This window comes from Gossypium hirsutum, chromosome A06 (genome assembly GCF_007990345.1).
Source record: "Gossypium hirsutum isolate 1008001.06 chromosome A06, Gossypium_hirsutum_v2.1, whole genome shotgun sequence".
In the NCBI taxonomy this organism is placed as follows: domain Eukaryota; kingdom Viridiplantae; phylum Streptophyta; class Magnoliopsida; order Malvales; family Malvaceae; genus Gossypium; species Gossypium hirsutum.
The window spans coordinates 33,182,367-33,201,914 of record NC_053429.1 but is presented as its reverse complement, the minus strand read 5'-3'; positions in this window follow the sequence as shown (position 1 = coordinate 33,201,914).

The following is a 19,548-nucleotide window of genomic DNA, read 5'->3' as shown; positions in this document are numbered from 1 at the left end:
AACATGCATTTTCTACCATTAAACATCAAAATACACACATATTTATCTTGTGTCAAAACCCTAGACTTTAACCACATCTCAAATTAGAGGTAGAAATAGATAGATCTTGTTACGAATATTTTAAAAACATAAAAATCATTAAAAACAGGGCTTGAACGGGCTTACAATCGAACTTGGATCCATGAAAATTTTGGCCAAGGGGTTTAAGATGGACAAAAATTGGCTTTTAATTTTGTTTTTAATTCATTTTAATAACTAAATGACCAAAATGCCCTTAATGAAAAACTTTGGAAACATGCCTAACCATGTCCATTTTTGTCCACCAACTTAACCAATGGTCTAATTACCATATAAGGACCTTCAATTTAAAGTTTCATAACAATTGGACACCTCTAACATGTAGAACTCAACTTTTGTACTTTTACAATTTAGTCCTTTTGACTAAATTGAGTGCCCAAACGTCAAAATTTTCGAACGAAATTTTCATGAAATCATTCTGTAAAATTGTAGACCATAAAAATATAATAAAAATAAATTTTTCCTTGTCGAATTGGTGGTCCCAAAACTATTGTTTAGACTAGGCCAAAAATCGGGCTGTTACAGGTTTCCTCGATCTTTAAGGTGGCTAAGTAAGAGACTTCATCTTAACGTACTCGTTTAGGAAATTGGATTGTCGATAATGTTTTTCCCTCCATGCTCCCCTTTCTTGTCATTCTCACCATACATTGATGGTTCAAATCCAAAATCAACATGTAATTGCTAGAAGGAACAATAGACACATTAACCCAATTAAAGAAACTTAATCGAACCATGAAATCATAGTTATCAAGTGGTATTACCTTAATGGATGCCTTACCGGTCCAATCACCAAGTTGGAGATCTACTCCTTTTGCAACCCTCTTGATTGGTACACTTCTTGAGTTCAATATTTTGATCCGATCCGGCTTATTTTCGAATTTGAGGCCAAGTTTATGAGCAGCACCTTTAGACATGAGCAAATCAAATGCACCTGTGTCGACAGGCGTATTCAATTTTTTACCGGCCACCATAATGTCTACAAACATCATCTCAAGATCCATCTTGTCTTTGACAGCCGTTAGTATCGAGCCAAGGTTGTTATCCTCCACACCTGACTCCTAGAGAGTGCAACCTTCTTTGGACAATCCTTGATCATATGTGGGCCATCACAATGGACACAACTTTTCCTTTTGTCCTAAGGCTTCCTACCGTTGCCATTCCTAGTGGGCCTTTCTTTGTCTCCCCCACTATTTCCGTTTGGAGTGAATTTTTTTAGAAGACTCAGACTTGTCTTTCTTCCCACCAAATTCGGTAAGAGGTTCTACTACAGACATGGCCTTGGTAAGCTCTTAGACTCCTCGGCTTTGCAACTCTTACTTCGTCCATAGTTTTAACCCATCCATGAAGGAAAAGAACGCCTCTTTCTCACCCATACCTAAGATTTGTTGCTGGAACCCGAGGAGTATGACAATAAGGGTGAAGAACCTACTGCAGAGAAACAGACCACAAAATAAGAAGGAGAAGCAGAGAAAACTAAATCTGTCCATGTTGAATTTGAAAAGGAATATGATGATGTGACTCAAGCTCTTGAACCTACCAACACTATCACTACCACCACACCAAGAGTGACAGCACCTATGACCACATAAAAACATGCAATTCATCAACTGATCGATGAACTCACAAAATTAGACTCTAATTTTGAAGACGCGGTGCCTATTAGTCAGCATAAAAGGTAGTGTTTCAAGACAACTGCTGGAAAAGTAGTCTCAACTAAGAGTGGTGTATCCAAGCGGCAGCAGCATTAAATGTGCTACCAAGAACTTTACCAAACCAACTTAATAGTAACAAACATTCTATCTAAGCTTTTATTTCTAATTCATGCATTCATTTTTCTTTCTTATTGATTGTTATACTTGTAAATATATATTCTCTAACATTTTTCATTTTTTTGTATTGAAGACAATGCATCCTTTAGGTTTGGAGGTGTGTTGTGCATATAGGTTGCATTAGATATGTATGTTAATATTTGTTGTTCTTTCATTTACTTTGCTATGATATACAATTTCCGAACAATTGTCAGACTTTGTTAAGTATATTTTTTTGTCTATGATATTCGATAAGGATAATAATTCTTTGATAAATTCAGAAAACTGTTCGAGTAGTTAGGTCTATTTAGCTTAGAATAGCTATTTGAAAATTGATTCTTAAAAGTAGAATAACCTAAGTATTAATGTGATTAAGTCTGTCGTAGGATTCTTTTAATGCATATAGAATTTCGTAATCCTAAATTCAATAATATATTTGTAAATGATAAGGAATATCTTAGCAATAGTTTTGCACTCCAATGTTTGAATTTATTGAGTAGGTTAGTAATGCTTTGTTTGCTCCATCGTATTATTGATCAGAAAAATGAGTTCAAGTAAGAGTTTCTTTTTTTTTAAAAAGCATGTTCATAATAATTTAGTGACACTCTTCTGAAGTATTAGGCTAAGTGGCTAAAGAGGTAGTCATTTGCTTCATCCATCTGTTTAGTTAAAAGCCTTAAGTTTATGAGTGAATTCCATTAAATTGTGGTGATGTGATATCTGGCAGTCTAGTGTTTGCTCCATTGAGGTTGTCAAGTAAAGAAATCATATGACAAGATGAATTCCCTACAGAAAGTAATAACTATAATAAAAAAATTTAATAAGTAAGAATAATGAAATTAAATTTAGAGGAAATATTTTTTAAAAATATATTAGGAGAGGTCTATTATAGCCATAATTGCATAATTATTTAGGAATTTTTTTAGGAAACATTTTCTGCACTACATTTGCTAAACAAGTCTATAAAACTCAAATCATTTTTTTCTTTATTTAGAAGACTGTTGAGAATAGAGGTGAGAACTATATTTTAGATAGTCTAGTGATATATTTGGTAATTGTAATGTTTTGGAAAATTTATGCATACATGCATTCATGCATACTCGTACATTTTCTTAAGGACAAGCAATAATTCATGTTTGGGGGTGTGATAACTCTCGAAAAGAGTTATATTTTAGGCCTTTAAACTAAAGTTTTTGCTTGTAATTAAGAAAATATGTTAGCATTTTAGACTTATTATTAGAGCATTGCATACTAAAGCTTGAATTATGTTTCAACTATAAATTTATGTTACTTTTAATTTCTGGAAAGAGGCTTGGTAGTCTTTGGTTGTAGGCAAAAGTAAGATAAAAGAAGCAAGAAGAAGGATAAGAGGAAGAGGAAAAGAAAACGAAGGAGGTGAAACATTGCCATGGCAAATGGTGGGATAGATAACCAACAAAAATACCATGGTAATTCCAGGAAGATGATGCAGCACTCCATCCACGTCACCCTCAGCCAGCTGTACATGTACCAGATAAATTTCCCTAAAAAAGAGGAGTAAAAGATGTTTGCTGAGAGGAACGGATCTACCCTATAAAAGGAAGAGAAAGAAGAAAAGAAAGGACACACATGGATTGTGAGGAGAAAAAGAAAAGAAAGAGAGTAGTCACTCTCTTTGCAACAGAATACAATGAAGTAATTTAGAAAAGAAGAAGAAAGGAGCAGCTCAAGAAGGGGAGATCAGAGACGCGAAGAAAGGGAAGAGAAATCTACGTTGGGTTTTACATACAATTTGGATAAGATGTTAGAGTGCAGCAAGAACTTCTTGTAGTCCTACCTTTGTTTTGTTTTCTTGGTTTTGAATTATGTGATTCGTGAAACTTGAAGTATGTTGGTGAATGAATTAATTTTGGATTTCATTGCCCAACCCATGAGCTAGTTATCTTTGGGTTGGAATTATTTGGGTGAATATTTAATTAACTGTAATTCCCATGATATGCTTGTGATTAAATTTATTGTTTCATTCAATTCTTGTTTATTAAGAATGCATCTAAGCTCTAGATATAGTTGATTGCATGTTATGAACTCAAATAGATTTGAATCTGAATGGGTTAAATACATCAGATTATTAATTGATTGATATAGGTGAGTACTCAAAAGAATATTCACAGCACTTCAGACATAGAAGATGCTATCTGTATAAGTATAGAACGTTAATTGGGTTATTATTTTGTAGATTCCGAATAATAATTAGAGTTTTACTCTCGAAAGAAGTAAACTGTAGTAGTAAATATCTGGGAAGTAGTTTAGTCGTATCTTTGCCAAGGCATTATTTTGTTATGAAAATATTCTCTGAGTAATTCCAACCTTTATCATTCAACAGCAAAAATACTCTCTACTTGTACACTTGCACATTTGCATTATTTACACACAATAGTGACATTGCACCACATTTCTAAGTACCTCGCCAATACCCTTTGCTCTTAAAAGAGGTCACTTTATAACCTTTGCCTTAATGGGGAAACAATTGTTGGATATACTTCACTAGGCTATACCTCGCTGAAGAACAAGGCCACGCCAAGTCAGCAGGCCTCTCCAAGCTCACCAACGAGATCACTGTCACTTGTCACACATAGTCCCAATAATCATGCCTCATCAAACCACATCATCAACCTAATGAGAAAGAACTGGACTATAAGACTTTATTAAAAATCCACCAATCGGGAGATATCATGTAATCTATAAATGTTTCTTTTAAATTCCTCTAATCTTAGTTCTCGTCTTCTTCAACTTTGAGAATCTTCTTTATGACTCTCGGCAAATAAACCATTCCACAAATCTCCTTCCCTTTCATTCCATTAAAAAAAGGGAAATAGCTTAATAAATAAATCCAATTGTGCGATTATATTTATGTTTATAATTTCCAAACGGCCATACAAGTAAAGTCTATAAAAGGAGCCAGCCAAGAACAACCTAATATGATTAAAACATGAAATTCCTTCATTAATTATCTACCTAAACCCTTAATTGTTTTAAAAGTAACACCTGGTTTTTAGACACGACTGTTAACAACTAGTCACAGTAAAATTTTCTTTCAAATACCAAAAAAAACGATTTTCATTGTATAGATCTAATCAACCCCCACCCCCAACAAAAAAAAAAAAGAGAAAAAGAAAAGGAGTACCCAAAAGTAATAGAACACCCGTCGACTAATTAAAATGTACCATCAATCAATACATGGGGGACCATCCCCATATTTTATATACATATAATAGTCATAGATCTTTTCATTTTGATAAGCTCTTGTGGGGACTTATTACTGACCAATATGCATGGCAGTAGACATTTTAATGAAGGCTTGATAAATAATCATAAATAAGTAAATTTTTGTATATATATATATTATGACCCCATCGTTCCCTCCCCTTTTGTTTTTAGCTAGATATCTTCTTCCATTATTAATTTCCACGCCACTTGGACGTTGCTACGATGTAATGCACTCCAAGCAGGCATATCTCGACAACTCATCCACATAAAAGATATAGTTATATATATAAATATATAAAGGAATTAAAATGAATTTAGATTCATGGAAACAGTGATGGGTTGATGGGGGCATATCGAAGGAGATGCAATTTCTTCTTTGTCCTTCTTTTTTTTATTGAAAGTGTGAGGTACCGCTGTCGACTATAGTTATGAGTTCTGGTCCAGTCCATTTCCATATTTAACAGCAAGGCATTAAAATATATGTCCTTAGGGGAAAGGGGATAGAAGGGTTTTTAATACATTATTAGGAGTTGTCATGCAAGTTTGTGAAGTTGATATCTATTGTCTCTGGCTATGCTTTTGTAGCCCTTAAGGCTATTGCCAAGTATGTGCCATCAAATTAATCAAACCTACCCAATGATTTAAAAAAAAAAATTGCCCCCAATGCCACAGTAAAATCCGACAATTAACTGTGCATGCTAAAAATCAAAATTGAGCTGTTAATTTAACGTACATATATTCAAGTATTTAAAATAATATCAATATCCGATTCAATTTTTAAACAACTCTTACCTTTAATCCTTGTAACAAAATTACCAAAACAAAATTTATTAAGTTAATTTGTATCCCTTTTATAGTTTGTCTTTGGTTATAAATCTAGCCAAGATTCATTGGCCTTTACCATCCTGTACTGGAAACCCTGCCAAACACACACCTCGTGAAGGTCCTTACTAGACAATGAGCAAAGACCTTTCCTAGTTATTCACTGTAACAACTCGGTTTAGACTCTATTCAGAACAGTAGTTTCGGGACCACAAATCTGAGTTAAAAAAATATTTTAATATTATTTTTGGTGTCTACAGCATGTTAATTTATGTGTGAAATTTTCGTGATTTAATTTTATCGTTTGAGTGTTCGATTTAATAAAAAGACTTAATCGCGTAAAATGTAAAAGTGACTAGCTAATTGTTAAAGTGCTACATTGCTATTGTTTTTATAATGTGGAGTCCTTAAGATGTAATTTGACCTTTGGAAACATGCATGGACGGTTATGGACATTGATTATAATGTTTTCAAATTAATTTATAAAGGTTAATTTAGTAAATTATGTGTTAAAATGATATTAAATAAAAATAAAACATAACAAAACATGCATGTGTTCATCTTGGTTGTCGAAACTTCAAAAGAAAGAGAAATAAAAGAGTTTTAAATGTTCGGCCCTTGCATTCTTCAAAGTGTTAAGCTTGGTTTTTGATAATTTTTACATTTTTGAGATCATTATTTCGTGTTTTAGCTAGCCCATGTTTTAATTTTTAGAATTGATGATGAATTTGAGATTTCCCATTGTTGAAAGCTTGATGATGAAAAATAAATAGGTGTTAATATATTATCATGTTTAATTAAGTGATTTTTAGTAAAAATGCCTATTTGGGATTAAATTGTAAATTTTGTAAATTGAGGGGTCAAATGTGAAATAAATGAAAGAAATGGGCTGCTAGGGAATTTTAATATGGGCTGCTAGGGACCTTATTAAAATTCAGCCAAGCATGGGTGTGGTGAAATTTTGAATATTTCGTGTTTTGTGAAATAGTGACTAAATTGTAAAAAATATGAAATATTAGGGGCAAAAGTGTAATTTTCTCATTTACGTGTTTTTGGATGAATTTGAATGAATATATGATTAAATAAGTCAAATTTATATTGAATTAGTTCAAGAAAAGAGGAAATCAGATTTGGATCGGGGGAAATCTAAAGTTGTCGAATAGTCGTTCCGGTTCGTTTGTCTTTGTCCGAGGCAAGTTCAAAAGTAAATAAATCTCGTTAAATTCGAATGTTTATGTAATATATGTGCTGAATTAAATTATTACCCATATATATGTTGATGCCGAATTAGTATAAGCATGGGAGAAATATACACGAGATGGAATCGATTGGTTTACGACGTTCGAAAACCCCGTACGAACCTTAGAAATAGTTAGGATACATATGTCATGACATAGGATTCCAATATGTGATTTCGTGTAAGGCCACGTCTGGGACGTTGGCATCGATTTGTGACTTACGTGTAAGACCATGTCTGGGACATCGGCATCGTATATGAGTTCGTGTAAGACCCTATCTAGGACAGTGGCACCAATATGCAATTACATGTAAGGCCACGTCTGGGACGTTGGTGTTGTATGAGCTTTTCGAGTATTCGAGTATCCTTATTAATTCCAAATAGTTCAACAGGCAACATTGAGTTAAGATCAAATGTGAAATTGAGCTAAAAGGTTCAGGTACGTGCTAAGTTATATGAGTATGAAAGTAAGGTAAGTATATACTTGAGATGAATACATGAATCATGCATGATAAAAGAGAGATTTATATATGCTTATGAGCATGTTTGTATTCGGTCAAGTTTAGTATAATATGTTAATGTTTATGTTATGATATATGAAATTGCAAGTATGATAAATGTATATGTGATTAAGGTTTGTTTGATTTGGCTTAGTTTAATTGAATTACGTATGTTATTGAAATGTTTTAATTGCTTATGACTTACTAAGCTATTCAAGCTTATTTTGTGTGTGTTCATTCATTGTTTTATGGATTTTGGAAGCTAGTTACGAGCTTGGGGATCGTCAAGGAAATCCGTCACACTATCGATCACTATTTCGATATTTTAAAAGCTTGAATTTTGAACCTATGGCATGTATAGTCTAGCACTTGTTTTGGTTAGTTTTGAAATTGTAAATATCAAGCCATGCGAAAATGTCTAGTTATGATGTTTAAGTTTATGCAAATTTCGGTCATGGTATATATATGTGTGAGGTGTTTGACATATTTGCTAATAGTTATGTAATTTGGTTATGGTTTAAGCCTATTTTGAAAGCAACATTCATATTATATGTATATGATGTACTTGGTATATGCATGATGATATAGTCATGAGGGTTAGTATGATTAAGTAGATGAAAAGTTTATGTTATATGTGTATGAAATTGAATTGATTATTTAAGTTTGGATTGTAAATGATTTTGGATGTTGAACGAGTGATGTTTAGACATGTTTCATAGTATATGAAAAAGGCATGATATGATTTAATGTGATTATTCGAAAATGACTCAAATTGATATGATCATATGTGCATAGATTTGTGATGAGTTAAAAGGAATATTTGATCTAGATATAGTGCTTGTTATGTGTTATTAATATAAATGTAGGTCTAGTATGCCGTGTGGATATTATAATATAAGTTAATATATTGGCCAAATAGATGATGTGATGAATGGCAAAGTAGGTACATGTTTTAAGTTTAATTGGTTGGCTATATAGGTATGGTGGATAAAGGAAAATAATTATTATTATTTATAATAAACTTGCTATTTGGTAAATAGGTGTTTTGGGTATGAATGTATTTCGGCAAGTATGTTTAAGTTGGTGGTTAGTGCTTTAGTAAAATGCATATTGAACATTGACATTAGATGTACATTCGGTTATATTATTGGATTCCTAATGTCACATATGTGATTGGTTTGACTATATATATTGGTTTGATTAGTTTCAATAAGTGTATGTGCAAGAGTATTAAAATGAAATATTTAATATTATAGCAAATGCATAATGGTTTACTTAGTGATAGTTAAACTTTTAAATTGCATTAAAAGATATATTTATGTAATTTCTATTTATGAAATGGGAAAATGTTTGATTTATTTTATTTGGGTATTCGGATACCATTATAGTGATGAATATATAGGTTGAGTTACGTATTTATAAAGTGTATATTATAAGACATTGAGACATGTTTATTGACTTGAGAATATGATGTATGTTTGATATGAATTCGGTTGAACTTTAAGAGATGAATAATTTATGCAGTATGATTTTTGTTTATTATTTAATTAGTAATATTTTATATATATATGAATATGATTTGTGTTTTGCATGATGATCAAAATGTGCTATTATGTACGGTAATACCTCTTAACCCTAGTTCGGCGACAGATACGGGTTAGGGGTGTTACATTTGATTGGTATTAGAGCTACGATTTAGTCGATTCAAGGACTAGCGTAGCACGTATGAGTCTAGCTATACATGCTATAATTATAAACTGTGATAATGCGATGATTCCTGACAATTAAAATGTGTTTTCGTATACTAAATGGATCCCGATCGAGCTGTGGCAGATAATGTGGAAAGTAATGCAACCGCTCCCGCTCAAGGGGTAGTGCAATCTGATTCTAGGCTGATTACGAGTAGCCATAAAGGAGAGGCTGAACAAGCCTTCTTCCAAATGATGAATGAATGGTTCACACAGTATACCTAGACAAATCCGACTGCTCAACAACCTCCACCCCGCCTAATCCTCCCCAGATACCTGTAATACCTCAAGTTATTGATTCGATGAGATTAAATAAGCCCTCAGTTGATAAAATTAGAAAATAAGGGGCTGAAGAACTCAAAGCCACTGTTGATGATGATGCTAAGTGAGCTGAATTCTAGCTTGGTAATACTATCCGCCTGTTTGATGAGCTATCATGTACCCCTGACGAGTGTATTAAATCTGTTGTACCATTGCTTCTAGATTCTGTGTATCACTGGTGGAATACACTAGTATCAGTGGTTCCAAAAGAACGGGTTACCTGGGAGTTCTTTCAGACTTAATTTCATAAGAAATACATTAGTCAGAGATTCATTGATAAAAAACGCAAAGAATTCCTCAAGTTGAAAAAGGGTCGTATGACCGTAACAGAATATGAAAGGAATTTGTGAGACTTAGCAGATATGCCTGGGAATGTGTTTCGACTAAAGCTATAATGTATAAAAGATTTGAAAATAGGTTGAATGAAGATATTAAGCTATTAGTTGGGATACTTGAAATAAAAGAGTTCGTTGTACTAGTTAAGCAAGCATGCAAAGCTAAAAAGCTCGGGAAAGAGAAAAGAAAAGCTAACTTTGAAGCTAGAGATTCACAAAAAAGATCATCAGGTAAAACATTTCAGTCGGCATCAAAGAAATTTCGAGATGACTTTAGCTGTTCAAAGGCTACTGTGGGTTATTCTAGACGGGATTGAGATATACCACTTGTGAGCTCGAGAGCTACCTCAATAGCTAGTGTTGGTAACATCCGACTGAACCAGCCTGAGTACAAACACTGCGGTAAATGGCATCCTGGTAGTTGTATATTGAATGATCAGGCTTGCTTTAAATGTGGATCGATGGATCACTTTATTCGTGAATGCCCTGGGTTAGCTAAGCAAAACATAGTGCAGAATACGAGACCAAGTAACATGTCAGCTCGAGGTAGACCACCTAGGAACACGGGTAATGTGAGTGGTAGCCAGAGGGAAAATAAAGACACGACTGTTAGATTTGAGGCTTTCGCACCTACCAGAGCTTATGCTATCCACGCTCATGAAAAAGCTTCGTCTCTAGATGTGATTACCAGTACATTCACTCTCTATGATACTAGTGTTATTGCATTGATTGATCCTGGATCGACTCATTCTTATGTATGTGAGACTTTAGTATCCAGTAAGACTCTGCCTGTAGAGCCTACTGAGTTTGTGATTAGAGTATCGAACCCCTTAGGCCAGTGTGCCTTGGTTGATAAAGTATGTAAGAATTGTCTGTTGATGATTCGAGAATCATATTTTTCGGCTGATTTGATTTTGTTTCCATTCGATGAATTTGATATAATTCTGGGCATGGATTGGCTAACGTTGCATGATGCTATTGTGAAATGCAAAAGGAAGACTATTGATTTTCAATTCCAGAATGATGAAATAATTCAGATTGAGTTTAATGATTAAATGGTTTACCAACAATGATTTCTTCGATGTTAGCTCAGAAATATGTGAGAAAGGGTTGTGAAGCTTACTTTGCCTATCTACTCGATTCTAAAGTGACCGAAAAGAAGATTGAGTCAGTACCAATCGTGTGCGAGTATCCGGATGTGTTTCCTGAAGAATTACCAGGTTTGCCACCGATCCAAGTGGTAGAGTTTAGCATTGAGTTAGTACTAGAGACAACTTCAATTTTTATAGCTCCGTATAGAGTGGCACAAACCGAATTCAAAGAATTGAAAACCCAGTTGTAAGAACTAACAGATAGAACGATCGAGTTTTTTTCTCCCTGGGGTGTACCGGTTTTGTTTGTGCAAAAGAAAGGCGGAACTATGAGAATGTGCATCGATTATCGACAGCTCAATAAAGTGACCATAAAGAATAAATATCCTCTACCACGTATCGACGATCTATTTGATCAATTGAAAGGGGCTATAGTGTTTTCAAAGATAGACTTAAGATCAAGGTACTATCAGTTGCGAGTTAAAGACTCTGATGTGCCGAAAATTGCTTTTTGAACGAGGTACGGACATTATGAGTTTTTAGTTATGCCTTTTAGACTAACAAATGCACCTACTGCTTTTATGGATTTGATGAATCGAATCTTCAGACCGTATTTGGATCGATTTTTTGTCGTATTCATAGATGACATTTTGATATATTCCTGTGATGAATTTGAGCATGCTGAACATTTGAAAATAGTGTTCCAAACTTTGCGTGATAAGTAGTTGTTTGCGAAGTTCAGTAAATGCGAGTTCTAGTTGGGTGAAGTCAATTTTCTGGGACATGTTGTGTCAGCATCGGGAATTAGAGTTGATCCAAGCAAGGTTTCTGCGATATTAGACTAGAAGCCTCTAAGGAATGTATCTAAAAGTCTGAAGTTTTTTGGGATATACAGGCTATTACAGACGGTTCGTAAAAGGCTTTTCATTGATTGCCACTCCGTTGATGACACTACTTCAGAAAGATGTTAAATTTGAGTGGTCGGATAAGTGCCAGAAGAGTTTTGACAAGTTGAAAGCTTTGTTAACCGAAGCTACAGTATAGTTCAGCCAGAATCGAGTAAAGAATTCGAAATCGATGAAGCATCGTTGAATGGTCTGGGATGTGTTTTAATGCAGGAAGGCAAAGTTATAGCTTATGCCTCGAGACTTTAATTGCTCGATATAGACCCTAGTTGAAACGATGGTTTCAGGGCCATGAGTCCGAGTCAGAAAAATATTTAAAAATTATTTTCTGTGTTTATTATGAGTAAATTAGCATGCGTGAAACTTTCGTAATCTAATTTTGTCGTTTGAGTGTCCGATTAAATAAAAGGACTTAATCGCGTAAAAGGAAAATTGGGTGGTAAAGTGTGAAAGGGATGATTAGTTGTTCGTTTAATATGGAGGTTTTATGTTGCAATTAAACCATAATTTATAATGATGGACAGTTGTGGACAACCATTATAAATGTTTTATATTAAAATACCAAGGTTAAATAAGTAAATTAGGTAATAAAATGTATATAATATAAACATATAATTAAAAAGCCAAAGTCTAATTTTATTTTCTCCGAATATGAAAACATAAACAAAAGAATAAGGTTTCAAGGGTTCGGCCACCTTCCAAGTTTAATTTAAGGTTCGTTTTTACTCGGTTTTTGATAATTTTACATTTTTGAGATCGTTGCTTCGAGTACTAGTAAACCCATGCTTGAATTTTTTATTTTAGTGAATATTTTAAGTTATGCCATTGTTGAAAGCTTGTGATTTTTTTGTTTGATGATGAAATATGAAAGATATGTTTTGGAATAACATATTTTGTATTGGAGTTTTTGATTATTTTGAGTAATTAGGACTAAATTGCAAAAATAGTAGTTTGAGGGACTAAAATATGAAATAAATGAAATATATGGACTTGTATGAACATGGGTAAATTTTGGCCTAAGATGGGTATAGTGCAATTTTGCATATTTTGTGTTTTGTGCAATAGGGACTAAATTGTAAAAAGTGAAAAGTGTTAGGGGTAAAATGGTAATTTGGCCATTAATGTGTTTTTAGATTAAATTTAATGAAAATATGTTTGAATGAGTTTAATTTGAATATGTTTAGATCAAGAACCAATGGAATCGGATTCGGATCGGGGGAAAACGAAAGTTGTCAACTAGTCGTCCCGTTCCATTTTATATCGTCCGAGGTAAGTTTATAAGCAAATAGACGTACTTAATTTTAATTAAATATAAAGTATATATGCTGAAATGAAATATATGAATTTATATGTGCTATTGTCGAATGTGTATAAGCTTGGTAACCATGTTCATGTATTCGTTTCGACCGAGTTACGACGTCTGAAAGCCTCGTATGAACCTTACGAATAGCTTGGATACATATGTCATGACATAGGATTCCGATATGTGATGTGCGAGTAAGACCATGGCTTCGATATATGTGTGCGAGTAAAACCATGTTTTATACGTTGGCATCGATATGTGACTCTGATATATGTGTGCGAGTAAGACCCTGTCTGGGACAGTGGCATCGATATGTGATTACATGTAAGACCACGTCAGGACGTTGGCATTGTACGATATGTGTGATTATCCGAGTGTCCTATCTAATTCCGAATGGTTTATCGGGCAACGACAGGTTGTGATCGAATTGTGTAAAATGAGCTAAAATGATTCGGTATGAATTGTTTTATTACCTACTTGAAATCAGGTAAGTAAATTACTAATGTGAACATGTATGCCTTGTGAAGTGTATTCGGTCTTTGCTATGTATATGTATATGATATCATATTTTGATTCATAAGTATAAGTATATGTGTTCACACAATGATATTTAACTTTGAAATTGAAGGATATTTTGCTTTTATATATGTATGTGTATTCGGCCACATGTATAAATATGAATGTGATTATTATCCTTTGACTTATGAATTTATGCATATACGAGTATATGTACTAGTTATGATAAAGATCTTTTGGCATGGAAATTGAATGATAGTTTTTAAAATATGTATATGTTCATTCGGCCTTGAATAATCTACATGTGAAAGTTCATATAAAATACAATAATTTGTAAGTTTAAGATTTAGAGTAACTATGATAATATAATTTGGTTTAGTTTAAATGATTTGATTATGTCATTTATTTGTTTATTTGCTTATGACTTACTAAGTTATGAGAGCTTACTCTTTGTGTGTTCATGTATACCTTTATTTTATAGATTTTGGATCCAAGTTACGAGCTCGGGAATCGTCAGAGAAGCTTATCACACTATCGACTATTTTCGGTATTTTATAAGCTAAATATTCGAACATATGGCATGTATAGGCTAGATTATAGTTGAAATGTTGAATTTTGGTTTTGTATAATTTAAGCCATGTGAAAATGGCTTAAACTTCTATGCTTGAGTTCAGTTTTGGTTTAACTATGGTTTAAGTTCATTTTGGTTATTATGCTATGTGTCATGGATGATTAGAAATTTTGATATGTGTTTGTACATTGAGTTTAGTTGATGATTTCAGATATGGCATGAATGAATAGACTATGATATATATATAACAGAATGAATTATGGTTGTTTCCTACCTTTGGTTAAGATGATTAAATGTGTTAGTAATGTTTTAAAATGAGTTAATAAGTATATTTGAATAAAGGTGACATGAGATGTAGAACATATATGATTATTATTTCGGTGTTTATATCTGTATTTATGTGAACTTTGGTTGAATTTAATGCTAATTGTTATATATATAAATTTTTGGACTTGGTTGAACTTATATTACGAGTGTATTCAAGGTATATGATGTTTGTGAAGTTTGTTTATGTGTCTCGGACATATGATATATATAATGGTTATAATAATGATATGTATAATTCATGATTTATTGTTATGGTAAGTTTGACATATTATAATTTAGACTTATAATTGAAAAGTGGGTTCTTCGTAAAAGATATGTGCTAATTTATTTAGTTATGCTTTGTTACTTGAGCATATATATATATATGTATGCGCTGACAATAAGGTTGGTATATGTGTATATCTGTAACAACCTATTTTTAGGGTTAATTGAAATAGTGGTTTCGGGGCCACCAAATTCGACGAGTAGGTTTGTAAATATTATATTTAATATTTACGAGTTAATTTTGATTTTAAAAATGTTTTTGATATTGTAAATTTTTTTTTGTTTTATAAACGGTTTATTAAGTTCAAGTGGTATGACCATAAGGTTAAGTGGGCTTAGAAAATCAGGTATCGGGGTCCTCGTTTCTATAAACCGAGTCGTAAATATTTTTATAAATATTTCGGAGTGGCAATAAGATGGTATTAAAGTTTCGTTGAAAAATTTTATTGTTTCGATAGTTAATTAAGCAAAAAGGACTAAATCGCGTAAAGTGTAAAACTTGTGTGCTATTAGTTAAGGTGTCTAATAGCTATGATTTATTAAAGTGGAGGCACTTATGTTGTAATTATACCATTTAAGTGTTAGTGGACATTTATGGGAGTTGGTATTGTTGAAATTTGTTTTAAATTAAAAGGTTAAAATAGTAAATTAGATATTAATGTTAAAATGAATAAAACAAATTATGTATCATCTTCCACAATCATTTTGGCAACCGAAAATTGAGAAAGAATGGCAGCCACGGAAGCTTTTACATTCGGCCATGGAAATTGGATTGCATGGTATGGTTTTTTATTCCCGTTTTTAATAATTTTTACGTTTTTGGGATCGTTGCTTTGTGTTCTAGCTAGCCCGTATCTCCGATTTCAAAACTGTTAAAGTACTTGAATGTTGCCATTGTTGAATGCATGAGTATTTTGTTAGTTGATGCTGGAAAATAAATCATTGTTCTTAAATGTACAAGTGTTGTAAAGTGAATTTTGGTAAAAATGTCAATTTTGGATTAAATTGTGAAATGTGGAAATTTAGTGGTTACTATGTGTAATAAATTGAAAATATAGGCTGATAGTAATATATGGAAAATTTGGCTAGCTTGGGTTTGTGTTTAATTTCATGAAATTGTGATTTTATGTGATAAGGACTAAATTGTAAAAGTGTGAAATTTCAGGGGTAAAATAGCAATTTTACCAAAATATGAAATTGAGTTAAAATGAATAGAATATGAATTGAAATAGTTGAATTTGATTGATTAGATCAAGTTAAGCCTCGTACGAGTTTATATCGAGGGAAAAATAAAGTTTCGGACTAGTCGATCCATTTCAACGTTTTGATGATTGAGGTAAGTTCATGTGCATTAAGTATTCTTATATTTGAATATTTAATGCGTTGAAATTGTACAAATGATATATTCATGACTATTACTATGTTAAGCAATACATCGAATAATTATATGTGGCACTTAACGTTCGAAGTATCAGGGATGGCACTTAGTGTGCAATACATCCAGAATGGCACTTAGTGTGCAAGGTATTGGATATGGCATCTAGTGTGCGATACATTGAATATTCAACAGGTAAATGAAAGATGTGATTGAGTATGAGATTGGTACGAGATGATACAGGTATTTACGGAAATTGGTACAATATGGTACAGGTATGTACGAAAATTGGTACAATATGGTACATGTATGTACGGAGATTCAATTGAGTATTGAATCTATGAAAATGGTGAGTTCATGATCATTGTGGAATGAATAGTGATTGAATAATAAATTTGGTTGATGATTACATGTTAGGCTTTTGAGTCAAAATGAGTTGAGATATACTCCATTTTCACTCATTTAAATTGTGGCTTAATGGTTATGAGTAAAGGGTAAAGATTGGCAAATTCTTAGATTTGAATTGCTATTGAAACCATGGAAAAGAATAAGTTTTTTGGATGATTTAAACATATTTAGCTATGTGATAATTTGCACGGTTAAGACACATGGGCGTGTCATATGGCCATGGGCTTAAGTCAGTAGCTAGCTAAGTATCACACGGCCATAGCACACGAGCGTGTCTGTTGGCCGTGGGTGAAAGTTAGTATGTATACTCTATTTTAACACGACTGGATCACATGGGTGTGTCTGGTGCCCGTGTGAGGCACACGGCCGGGGTACACAGGCGTGTGACCCCTGCAGAGATGAAAATTTTCTAAGTTTCCAAAAGGTTTCAAATGTCATCGATTTAGTCCCGAACCTCTTCCGAGCATGTTTTAAGGCTGTGATGAGCCTAGTAAGGGATAATATGATTGTGAATGATAAACATTTTAAATTATATGCAAAATGTATGATTCGAATGTGTTTAAATGTTATGACGTAAGTTCGGTAATGCCTCAAACCCTGTTTCGGCTTGGGATATGGGTTAGGGTTGTTACATTTAGTGTTATCAGAGCTATGGTTTAGTCGATTCTCGGACTAACCTAGCGTATGTGAGTCTAGCTATACATGCCATATTACTACTCGTGATAGTGTGACATCTCCCGGCTCTAACGAAATTGTTTTGTAAGATAGATATGCTTTCCTACCGAGCTAATTCTGATAGTACAGAATGTTATACTCAAACGCTTGAGTGAAAAAGTGTTGGTGATAAGTTGAAACTCATAAAGGTATAAATCAAAATGCATGATATTCTGCTATTGATAAATGTTATAATTATATGAGTATATGCGTTGTGAGGTTTGGTATGTGATTGTAGCGTGAATATTTTGATTGTGAATTAATGATTTGATTTAGCGTATGAATTATGTGTTAAGTACAAAAGTGATCATAAGTAAAAGATGGTTAGGTATTTTGAGAATGTGGAATTAGTAATGAATTGACCATTCATAATAGTATGTGTGATGTGCATGTATATGTGAGATATAAATTTGAGGCTTTATGACCCTCACCACCATCATCAGTAGAGTATTGTAATGAAATCCGTATTATATGGCTTAAATAAGCTTACAAGTGTGGAATTACAGAGTTTCGTTATTGAAGGATTATTACTGTGATCAAATATGAGAATGAGTCCGCAAGTGAAGACAATAACAGAAAAGATATTGGATCGTGTTGAAGGCCATTTGTAATATACAAAGTCACTGTTAAAAGAAAAGTTAAATTGGATGAAACCAAAATATTCAGGTATGATATCTAAAGAATATATTAACTGGAAGTTCTTCCGAATTGGCCTCTGTTAGTGTTGTGATAATGAGAAATTAGTGATGTCAGAGATAAACAGTAGAATCATATTTTAATTATAAAGATATTTGAGCACAGCGATTATCTATTATTTTGAGTAAGACGTCAGTCTAATTATGATATTATGATTTCTATTTGATGACTGTGGCTTCTAAATAATGATATGTCTGAGTTATTCTTTTAACGGGAAGAAATAATTTCTTCGAAAAGATTGATCCAATGGTTTAGTCTGATCTGGAGTATTTGATTTAAAAGAAGATTGGGTTATATGTGTTTGAATCTATTCACCAGACTGGTAATAAATTTTGAATGTACATGTGTGATTTGAGGAATAGTCTGGAAGAAAATTTTATATTCTTGAGGTTTTGATACAAAATTATGTTTATCGAAACAATTCTATCTGAGAAAGTTGTGGTAAATTAAAGTTAGTTTAATTATTGAAACTTCTCTTTTTGCACGAATATATTTTTAACCGAAACATCAGTACTGGTTCAATTTAATTTGAAGAGACAGTTTATAATCTTCAGTCATGTGTCCATGAACGATATGAGGTGTGTTCTAATATTAAAGTGTACAAAGATATTGTGTGAATCCATATGATTAAAGCCGTATGAAAAGAATTACCCGATGCATAATCTAGAATTGGTAGTAATTGTGTTTGCAATGAAGATATGGTGTCACTATCCGTTCAGTGGGAAATGTCATGTTTATTCTGATCACAAAAACCTGAAATATTTGATGATTCAAAAAGATCTGAATTTGGGACAACACTGATGGTTAGAATTGCTAAAAGACTACGATTTTGTGATTGACTATCATCCGGGAAAGGCTAATGTTGTTGCTAATGTTCTAAGCCGAAAATCTCTGTTTACTTTGTGTGTAATGAATGCGCATATGGCTATGTCTAATAATGGTTTGATAATAGCTAAATTAAAAGTAAGACCGATATTTGATTAACAAATTTGTGATGCTTAGAAAGTTGATGATGATTTGATAGCAAAACAAGCTCAATGTTATTCAAATGTTGATTTAGAGTTCAGCGTTGATGTTGAAGGTTGTTTGAGGTTCAGAAATCGAATGTGTGCCCCGAGGAATTCAGAGTTGATTCAGATGATTTTGAATAAAGCTCATGGCAGTCGGTTATTTATTCACTGGGTAGTCCGAAAATGTATAATGATCTGAAACAACTATATTGTTAGCATGGTATGAAACGAGACATTTCTAACTTTGTTCCAAAATGTTTAGTTTGTCAACAA